Below are 11946 nucleotides of genomic sequence, written 5' to 3'. Positions count from 1 at the left end.
TACCAACAATCCGACAAGGTTTCCGCATAGTTTCAGTTACCGGTTTCAATTTCAGGTTCACAGGTTTTCATATGCGTTTCAAAGAGCTAAATGTAAACATTCGTCTTTATTTATATCATAAACTCTTGTTAAAAAACAATATAAGCAATTTGTTATTATCATGACATTTACTAAAAGAAAAACAGAATATGTAATAAGATTCATTGTTTTATTTTCTCAACATGGTATGGATTAGCATTTAAGGCAAATAAAGATCATACATATAAATAGTAATATAGCACTAAAGAAACATGTTGGCATAACTCAATCCAGTTTTAGAAATCATATATCATTTATAACAAAGTTGTAATTTTTCATCAGTTAAACTTTCATTCACTTATTATCTTGAAATAGCATGTTAGATACGAAATTTATTTCTAAAATCATGCTAATGATGAAGAATAACAATAACATACAACTTAACACAGTAATAAAACATAGCTGCATCGGACATTTATTTGCACGCCTTGGCATTCAGCCACACACTCTATGTCACAACTATCGCCAAACATCCACTATGATATACAATAACAACATACAGCTTACAATACAAAAATAAAATTACATTATGAAATTGAAAATAAATTTAATTAAATTGCAAGAGCTGGTCAGTGGGCCCTGTAAGGGGCATCCCTGGGCGGAGATCCCTCTGTTACTTTGGTTGGATGCCTCATCCTCGTCCTCCTGTTGGCCTTGACGAGAGCAGTGGAGGTGTAGATTCTTTCCAAGTCCAGTGTCGTCGTGTATGCCCTAAGCTTGCTGGACTCACAGACAAAGGGGACGGAATGCAACTAATTGACGTCATCTTCGTCACTCACGACTGGTGATGTCATGTCTGTGGTGAGTGTTGTCGCTACCTTTTTCTATCGTCTATCTGGCCAATCAATAGATGCAAGTCTGTTTGGGCGTTGTGCAAGTTTCTGAAAATGGCAGGTTATAACGAATTACTAGGTTATTTTGATGAATTACACAAACATCAATCAACAAGAAACTGACAATGCCAAGGATGATTTAAAATGAGTAATCCACAAGTAAGTTTGAATAAAAGAGAACTAAATTGAACAATCACACTTTGCACTAGTTTTCTCAAAACTCAAATTATGCAATTCATCACACTTCATTGACCGAATGTAATATCTTATTTTCTAAAGAGGACACACAAATCTATACAAAAATTTGCTCTGGGGTTACATGCTTCCCAGACCAGAGGTAGTAATATGTTATATATAATATCTGAACATTTATTGCATTTTCTATGTAGTAATAATGGTACTAGTAATAGATTTTCATCAACGTTGTGGTGTCCACCGCCGTGATGTTGCTGGAATATTGCTAAAAGCGGCGTAAAACCAAACTCAGTCAGGCAGTTGTATTGTTGAAGGCACAAGTATATTCACCCAGTAGTGACTGTATGTTTACACCATTACGTCTGTATGTTTACACCATTTAGAAGTGAATAATACAAGACACGAATGTTTCCGGATGTCAAGGTCTTTATTATGTGAAAACACAATGTCTCGGAGTGAATGCTTACACCTGACGAAGGGGTAAGCATTCACTCTGAAACATGTTTTCACATAATAAAGGAGTTGACATCCATAAACCTTGTCTCTACTCTATTAATTGGAAATAATTTACTACTTATAATGAAAGTCACTACAGATAGGTCAAAATTACCTTCACACATGTTTCAGCTGACCATCCTTGGTCATTCGTTATACAGTCTGCAGACTCATCATCAGCTGAAAAATATAAACAATAACACGTTACTTTTCTTTTGCATTTCTCCATTCATTCATTTGAGGTTTAACAAACCCCCAAACAATTGCAGCGACATTTATACCAACAAGCAAACTACAGATTTATCACTTTAAGGTTATGCAATGAGTAAGTGAACGGCCTGACATAAACATCCTGATGAATGAAGTTCAGTTATCTCATGTGACATAACCTTGGAGTAATTACGGTATTGTAAAATCAAGGGGTCAGTTTTACTGCCATTTCACACAGGTGTGAATTTTATTTGGTCCAATTTGAAATCATGATTAAGTTACCGGTTATTCAAATCCATTTGCAAATGTAACTTGAGTATGGTTCATTTTGTGAAAATGTATCTAGGGAAGCATAATAATAAAATATTCAAAGTGAAATTACGTCTATGTTTCAAAGTACCATAAACACATACCTTCAGTTAGAGAGGGTGATCTTTTCTTCCAGGAGTGGTCGTGACACGTTTCCTCACAACAGCCTAAATGAATAAAACAAATCAATTAATATACAATCTATTTGCTATATTTTTCAAAATTGTAGTATATTTTAGATAGACACTTATTTTACTTCACCAACCTTTGAAAATAGTTCGTGCAAACTGTTTATACAGTCAGGGGACTTAAATATACGTCAAGTCGGCAAAATTCTCTTAGACTTGCATGCTATTTTAGTGTAGCTATGTAATTTTCTTTAATTCAGTTTTCCATATTTGGTTGTCAAATTCATGCAGGCTGTTAGGAAATAATCTTGGTCACAGATACATAATTTTCCGCATTGTAGTTACATAAGCAACATATATACAACATTGCGTATTCTTTCCCATAGACCGCCATGTTAAAATTGCCATAACCATGACACACATTGAATTGAAAATAAAACGGAAATTATGTCTTTTGAAGCTGAGATGATTCAGAACCCATGTGCAAAATATGAACAATATCAAACGGATATCAAATAAATTCAAGACATATTTCTAGCTGCACCAAATTAACATGTAAGTCGAATAATGCATAGTGGCGAATACCTATGGCCCCTGGCTGTAATTCGATAGATTAGCTTGTTTACCAATCCGGATTTTCTGTACGTAAAGTAAATAATTCATAAAACGTTATTTGACAACAAAACAAATTGGTCTTACCTGACAGGGTCGTGGTACTGCGAGTTTTTCGCAGCCATTTCCATCTTTCTTTTTCCAGGTAGCGAATTCTCTCTTTCAGTGCTTTGAGGGTAACTGAGGCGGCTTTGAAAATCGCGACTCGCAAAGGCTCACGGGAAAAAACGCTTTGTTGTTGTTTTTTAATCTAAATCTAACATTACAGTTTGACAATATCTTTCCGCGTTATACAACAAAATAAACATACACTATACACATAAAATGTCAGCTGTGTGTTTTTATAATGATTTAGGTAGTCTCGCGTGGACGTGATCCGGTCGCCATTGTTTTATTTGTTTACATTGCCGACATCAAAGGGGACCGTGAAAGGTGGAAATGAGCAGATTGAATGTGAGTACCCAACAGTGGGCTTGTATGGGCTTAAGGGTCTTCTCATCGCATTATGGGCACTAATTGCTCCTCCTCAGTGTCAAGCATCAACATGTAGGCCTAGAGAAGTGAATAAATCTGAAAACATATTCACGTTACTTTAAAAGTCCTCATCGAGCTTCATGAGTCCTACTCATGAGAGATTGTGTTAGTGGCAAATAGGTGATTTTTCAAAACCCTGTCAGGAGTAGGCAATATACGTTCTGCTGGACGTAAAACTTCATCAGGTAAGTAATTTACCTATTGAGCTCAAAACATGCACGTGTATTAGACATGCTTATATAATGTTCATTCTTTTCAGTTCTACACCTAGATCTACGGATACCATTCCCTGTATTATAAGTTTACTTATCTAATTATATGTGATGTCAGCTCAATATATCTAAGTGAGCGAGTTTAGTATTATGCCGCACTCGGCAATATTCCAGCTATATCGCGGTATTTATCCAATTATACCAGTACATCTTTTTTATCATTTTATTACCATTAAAACAATTATAACATATACTTACACTCATAGCTTTGTGTAATAATTTATGTAATCAATTATTAAACCTCTTAGCCTTACAATGCATTGACACAAGTGACGTATAACATTTCTTAAAGAATCATTGTTTCAATTATTTGATTTACAGATACGTATTGTGGATCCACTGACTTGTTGGAGATTGTTGGCTTGGCTTGGTAATCATTTATAGTTACACCATACCGTGCTCCTAATTTCATTAAAGGAAATCTTAAAACAATATTTTTTATTCATCAGCATTTAGTCAAAAACAAGTAAACACTAAATAGATACATAGAATAAATTTCTTTATCTTTGTGAAAAATATAATCACTCAAAATGTAACAGTGCGTGGATTCCAGTGTAACCATAAGTTTAACACATGTTATATATGGGATTACACTTTCATAAGTTAAGATATGTTGATATGTTTTTCAGTTCCAAGAAAAAGACCCAGTTTTCTGTCCGCACTGCCAGTCGTTTGTTTCAAGGAAACAAGGAATCGTCTGAATGGACGGCAGTTTCTCATCAGGTTAGTCCAAAATACTTCACTTCATAGGTTTCATTTAACGACTTCAGTTTGATCTATCCCATTGCTATCCATCATATATCAATAATGAATATATTTAATTATTGTAATTTGTTTGATTGGCATTTAGAAGTTGGTGACAAATAAGAAAGTAAGAGAGTTTATGGAGAACAACTTCTTTATTATATATGATGCGACGTTTCGGTATGGATTCTTATACCGTTGTCGAGCAAGAGTGTAATTATTGTATACCAGATATGTAACTGTAACTGAAAGTGAATAAGTTGTGTTACACATTTTACAGTTTTTTAAATTAAGTTAAAGGTCACATAAAAAAAATAATATTTTATGTTACTATATTGCTGGGAATGTTTCCTTAGAGAGTTGATAAAACTAAGAAATACCCACGATTTTTCATTCATGGGAAATGTTAGGTTTTGTATGCTTTTCTCAGTTGAGTTGGTCATTTCAATTTGAATAAGATCACATATATAATTAGGTGTTACATTCAGTGTTTAAACATAATTCGTATCTATTTAAAATATGTATGTACCGTTTTACCAATGCTTCGATTTCAATTGGCGATTTGGTAGTAGATATTACCTTGAATATGAGTACAGTAACAGTAATAAATATTACAACAATTTGCTTCAGAATACTGGGTTGGCTACTATTTTCTGGTACCAATCAATAAAATAAGTGACATGTCAAATGGAAGATACAATATACATGTATACTACATATCTTTCCTTTGTGATTGTGAAAAAAATATTTTGGTTACATATACAAATTAGTCGTTCTAATTATATAATTTCATTGTGATCAGATGTACCACTGTGCATGTTTATGAATATGTATAAATGTGTTACTTTGGCTGTTTTGCAGTTTTACTAAGCATTGTATGTATTGTATTTGCAGGATGATGAAGAGTCTGTGTGGGATGATAAGGATGGCAACGATGTTGTGCCAGACATCAACCAGGACTCTTCATATTCACCCACAAATCTTAAGTAGAGCATACACCATCTGTTTGCGGTTGTGGACTGGTTCAAGCCTTGTTGTAATCAACTTGGTTATATTTCCCCTTTCTGTGTGGCAAAACTCAGGCTCAACTCAAGGCTCTGCGTCATATGTACCACATCAGAGGATTGTTGGCTGCTCAGTGTGAGTGCAACAGAAGCTTCATGGTTGTAAGCAAGTTGCCAAGTCTTTACTATGTGAGATTGTTAGTGTGTATATGTTAAGATACATTGAGACAGCTTCAAATGTACACTTCATGTATATGAATATGGGCCCATGACCTTTCATACAATAAACATTTGAATTTGAATTTGAAATCTGTTTTATAAATACCACAGCAAATATGTTATGCCTGCACTAGTAGACCTCATTTCATCATATGCATAAAATGTTGTAGGGTTTTGACATATTTGTATTTGCATATTCATACAGAATTTGTTTTCTCCAATGCTGAAAATTCCCTTTTGATATGGGCATGCATACATACATACATACATACATACACACACACACACACACACACACACACACACACACACACACACACACACACACACACACACACACACATACATACATACATACATACATACATACACATTGTTGAGTACTGTTGAAATGTGAGCTATTCACAATAATGAAACAGATGAATCATAACAGTGCATGTGTCACTGTGTTTGTTGTTTTTCGCGTACAATGTAATAAATTGTACATTCACAAGTTATGCAGAATGGTAGTGAGTGAGTTGCATAGTCACATCGGTAGCCATATCGTGACTATGAAAGTCGTAACTTTAAATTTGTAAATGTGTACATGAAATAAAAACAAACTTATATACTTACCTGTCTTCGAAGGACAGTAAAATAACTAATCTATCACAAATGTACACTAAAAACTGGCATGTAACCATAAAAACTTTACCGGTACAGTATAAAAATGAGCTATAGATTGCCAACACCTGAAGGTTGATCAACATACTAGGGACTACGGCACGAACAGTACTTTTGCTTCCGGCATTGACCCTAACTGATTCTGTAAACAGAAATTATCTTGCAAATGTAACAGTAAGTAAATATAGTCCCCAATGGAACAGCACAAAGCTAATTATAAGTTTGCCATTTCATCTAAGCTGAAACCAACAGAAACCTAGCGGAAACCTACATTACCCAGTATCCAATAGGTTTCCGCAATAGCGGAAACAAAGTCATTTCTCTTTGAATGTTTCAGCGAACTGAAACTAAATGGAAACGCATAATGATAGTTTCAGTTGTAGAAACTTGACGGAAACCTAGATTTGTTAGTTTCAGTTTTGTAAACTATGCGGAAACTCGCATTGTCTGTTTCCGGATACTGAAACCTAGCGGAAACCTACATTACCCAGTATCCGTTAGGTTTCCGCAAAAACGGAAACTAAGTTATTTTTGCTGTGCAATAGTTGGTTTTATTTGATGTAATTTATCGATACCTACTTGGGTCTAAGACTTCCACTTCTTTTAGAACACGGAAGTAAGATCTGATAACTGATTTGTAATCTGGGTATGGGTTCAGAAGTGCTGTCACAGATTTGTGCGGTGCTGCCGTAGCGGCAATCGGACATTGTGCTACCAACATGGCTGGGTAACCAGCAGAAGACAATGTCGTATTGACCAGTAGCAAGATTATATTTTACAGATTAAAGATGAAAATGCAGCAGAGAGGGTTTGGGTGATCCTGGCACAGTCAGGCTGGTAAGGCTCATCATCAGCTCAGGGCCCTTGCCCCCTCTACACGCAGCCCAGACAGCGAATGGGACTTCACCCAGGAAACGCTGCTTAGGCGAACCCACCTAGAACCTTCCGGAGAATATGAAGGCTCACCAACATTGCAGCCTTCTGCATTACCCAGAGTGTCAGAAGGGCTGTACTACCGGTGGAGAACCCGGGCACTCTCCTCATCTGCGCCAAGAGATCAGGAGGTACCAAACCAGGGCACCGAGAACAATGGGGAGCCTGACGACAGTGTACTTGCAAACATTTCAAAGGCGAGGTTCGCATACTTAGTATGCTTTTCCTGAATCTTGCCAATCATATTGGTGTCAAAAGGGACAGAAAATTCAATGATATATATAAATGCATTGGCTGTATCAAAAAGGTCAAGATCAGGTTTGTTAGCAGGAATTCTTCTGAGGCTGTATATGGGCCTATTCCACAGACGTTTGAAAGCATCATTTTCCATGACGCCCTGGACATGTTCAGGGGCCATGCCATCATGTCGTTTAAGATATGGAGTTTGTGCCAAGGAAGGGCATCCACTCACAAGGTGTCGGACAGTCTCTGTGAATTCAGTTTCACACTTGAGACCAGCCGCTTCATCCAGGCGAAGGAGTCGGTGGGATTGCTATTCTGTTCCACACACTGCATGTACACACGATGCAATGGCTTCTCAGAAAGCTCCTCCACAAAATACTGATCTGGGCAGACTTGGTGACGGATTTTACCTGGTTTACTCCCATTACTGTACCGCCCAGCAGTACATCGCCATCAGCAAAGTCAACCTCAAATTTCAGATTCTGTCCAACAACCTTGGCACGCTTCAAATAACTGTGGAATTCCTTGCTTTCATCATGAGTCTTCACATGCATCACTAGAGGATCATCCGATAAATAAATATGTGCAAAAGTACACAATAAAATTCTATCATAAAGAGCCTCCACATTAATCAAACCCCGACCTCCAGAATTGATTGGCATATATAAACGGTTAAGAAAGGAACGAGGGTGGTGGGCTCTGTTATCAGTCATGATCCGTTTTGTCAGGCGGTCAAGACACTGGATGTCCTGTTTTGTCCAATCAACTACTCCAAAGGAATAGGAGAGGACTGCCACAGCAAAAGTATTGGTAGCTTTGACCTTGTTTCGAGCATTTAGCTTTGAGCTCCAGATTTTCTTTAAGCGAGATTTGTATTCGGCCCGAAGTTTTTGTTGAATTTGGGAACTCTGGAGCTTGTCTCGAACTTGCATTCCAAGAAAGGTGTAGGCCTGATCTTCCACAAGATGCTAAATAACTCCATCCCCCTGTAACTTGACCGATCCACCATATTAATTATTATTATTAATCATTAAAAGTGGATGTTGTGACTACAAATTTTTGATAGTCGGAAGGCAAGGAGGAGAGTCTGAAAAGATTATATATTGTTTATATTCACGGTGTTTATTCATTATGAATGAATTAATAAATTAATTATTTATTAATATATTAAAAAAACTGGTAATATGGGGTAAGCGTCTGCTTTGAAAATAGAGTTGTTATCCGATAATCCAGAAGATGAAGATTATTCTGGATCCGATGGCACAAGCAGCTTCACCACCATCGTTGGACCCATCTGTAACTAAAGGTTTGTATGTGTTATAATTATTTCTTAATTTATTAAATTCCTGTCTTTACTGTAATTCATTTGTTTCCGACTTTTTGAATGCAGTCAATGTAAGGCCATCCGTAGCCTTAGGAGGAATGAGGAGAAGAAAGCCGACGGAGAGGAGATATATTATCCAGATCAATGCCAGCAGCAGAAATGAATGATTTGAAGAGGTGGAACAAGTCTTGGACTTTGAAGGTAAATAGAATCAAGAAGTTAAAGGTTGCTTTTGCAGGCTCCAGAGATGATAGAGCTCCAGTTGGAAAGAAAAAGCACTCATTCTTGAGTCTTTTTTCTAATCATATAGGTATGACATTTGGACTCGACAAAGGCAGTTCTCTTCATTTGAATCGTGGCAAGAAAAAGGCCTAATACTATCTTAGAAAGGAAGCTCAAGACAAGCTCCGGAATGTCCATATGCAAGACGTACAATCTCTCTGGAATGATCAAAACAAGATCAAAGCCACAAATACGTAAGTTGTGTCAGTGCTGTCATATTCCTTTGGCGTAGTTGGACAAAACAAGACATTCTGAGTCTTAACCGGCTCACTAGAAGGATCATATCAGACCACTCTTGTTCTTCTCGGCATTAAAAATGAAACAGGTGGTTTTCTTTTGAGCTATCAAGGGTCGATTATGTCCAAAAAAGAACCGCTAAAATGAGATTCGTACGGGGTTTTGAATGAGAAACGCCGACTACGTTATGAATAACCTGAGACTATTCAACACCTTGTCACAAGATGTCCTTCCTTCACATCATATTCTAAACGACAATGTTCCTAGATGCTTGATTGGCATTTTAGAAGATGCTATTTGATGAACATAGGGATTTTTGGGGGTTACATCTTTTTTATTCTTGAGTTCCACGTTTCAGGGCTTTTCTGGCCCCATCATCAGGTAAAACTGATGTTCGGGCCAGAACAAGCCCTGAAACGTTGTACTCAAGAATAAAAATAAGGTGTAACCCAGAAAAATCTCTATATTCGACAATGTTTCTTTACCTATATTCGGCAGACCTGTGGCTTTAACACTGAGGTCCACCCATGGTACGCATCTACATATGTCCAGGGCTTCAAGGAAAATGATGTTGTTAAACATCTTTGGAATAGGCCCACTTACAGCCTCAGAAATAATTCTACCGTTTGATCAAGCAAATGCATTTGAATATTTTATCTCTTTTGAAGACAATGTGAATGGCAATGTTCATGAAATGTATAATAAATGTAAGCACTTCACTTTTCAAATGTCTCACTTGATACCGCATACTGTCGTCTGGTTTCCTTTTGTTTTCGGTGCCTTGATCTCTACTTATCTATTGACACAGAAATATACCCTGCCCGTCTGACACTCAAGGTAATGCAGAAGCCTCGGTATGAGGGAATCATAATAGGAGAAGCCCCATTCACAACTTGAACTGCGTGTAGCAAGGGTACCTGAGATGATGATAATCGGCCTGACTGCCTGGACCACCTGACCTCCCTCTGCTGCATTAATATTTAATCTGTAAAACTAAATATTATTGGCTGATGCAAGTAAATCAGATGTTAGCAGATCGCAGCTCATAGCTCACAGTATAAAGATGAAACGTTTGTCTCACTGGAGTTACTACAGATGGGCAGTATCTCCCGAGCTTGAATCAACAAGCCACCAACTCCAGTCAAGTAAATATGCACAAGCCAGCCAGACACCGCCTCTTCAGACCAGCCATTTGTAAAGACACTTTCAGCCAAGCACTGGCTTCCGCCAACTTACCCCACTAGAGAATGTTATCTGTGCCAGACATCACATCATAAACACATTCTCCATTTCAGATGATAACTGATGTCCTGTATTTAGGTCTGTTCTGTGCGAGTTTCAGTACCGTAAACGCCGTATCATAATATGATAAAGAAGTTAGCATCCATAATGTATCCTAGCGTTTTGGTCACTTACAAACTTCAAAAATGCAAATCAGACAGAAAATACATGATATTAGTGTTTGTAAGAGAGTACCATGGTTCAGCAGAAGTGAACGTGGAGGAGTCATGCTCATCAAAGTGGGCTGACTAGAACCAGCTGTCCTTGGAACAGCACCTGTCACCGCTATCTACGGCAATATCAATAACACCGAGGAAACAAAATTCTGCGGTAATACATCAGTATTTCTGGATCTTGCACATATAGCATCCATGTTGCCTTCAGAACTGCTGCCCGAATCATCAACCAAGGGGGATAACTGGCCTGTAGTAGCGAAGGACTTGGCGGGAGAAAGTCTCGTCAGCTTGGCCGATGTGACTTTCTCGCTGCCTGCCAGGTGCACAACTGTCCTCTTTCTCCCCTCGAGTACAATCACCCTGCCTGAAGATCTTGGCGTTGAATTTCGAACTGCATACGGTTTTTCTTGACATCATCTTGATAACGGAGCCAGCCAATATCGCCCCTGTCTGTTTGTAGCGGGAAATGAACGAATAGTGAGTGAGTGAGTTACAACTTTTGAGTCACATCGGCAATATCGTGAATAAATCAAGTTATAGTTTTATAATAATTGAAGGTAAATTAAAATGAACAAATAAGAAAAATGCGCCTGAATCAGATTTGCCTCCCTTTCCCTGTTGAACGATACCGGCTGTTGACATTTGAAGTTGATTATTATACAAACGATATGGTAATTTACGTAAAACATGCAAGATTACACTAAACTTGGTTTAATCTGTAATCACAGTAATCCGTTGAAATGTATATTTGCCTTTTTTTTTAAAGAGGCAGCGGGGGAACATGGTGGTTAAGGCGTTCGCTCGTCACGACGAATACCCGGGTTCTATTCTCCACATGGGTAAAAAGTGTGAAACCCATTTCTGGTGCCCCCCGCCGTGATAGTGCAGGAATATTGCTAAAGAAGGCGTTTATGTATACTCACTCAATAAATATTTATAACATGTTGATAGTCATCATCATATATTATAAACACTTTTAATACGAAATCAGGATAACTGAGACAAATGATGTCAAGGAAAATGGAAAAAAGAGTGTACATGTATTTGGTTTAAGAATTATTTTTAATAGATGTCAATGCGGACAAAAAGTGTTTGAGTGTCACTTTTACCAGCTGATAGATCAATTATCGATTATTTATGACCTGAGGCAGATCCGTTGTTTTGCAAAATGATG

Source organism: Haliotis rubra, unplaced genomic scaffold (assembly GCF_003918875.1).
Source record: "Haliotis rubra isolate DU_JTF1 unplaced genomic scaffold, ASM391887v1 Scf1135, whole genome shotgun sequence".
NCBI lineage: Eukaryota > Metazoa > Mollusca > Gastropoda > Lepetellida > Haliotidae > Haliotis > Haliotis rubra.
Note: the sequence above shows the minus strand (reverse complement) of the source record.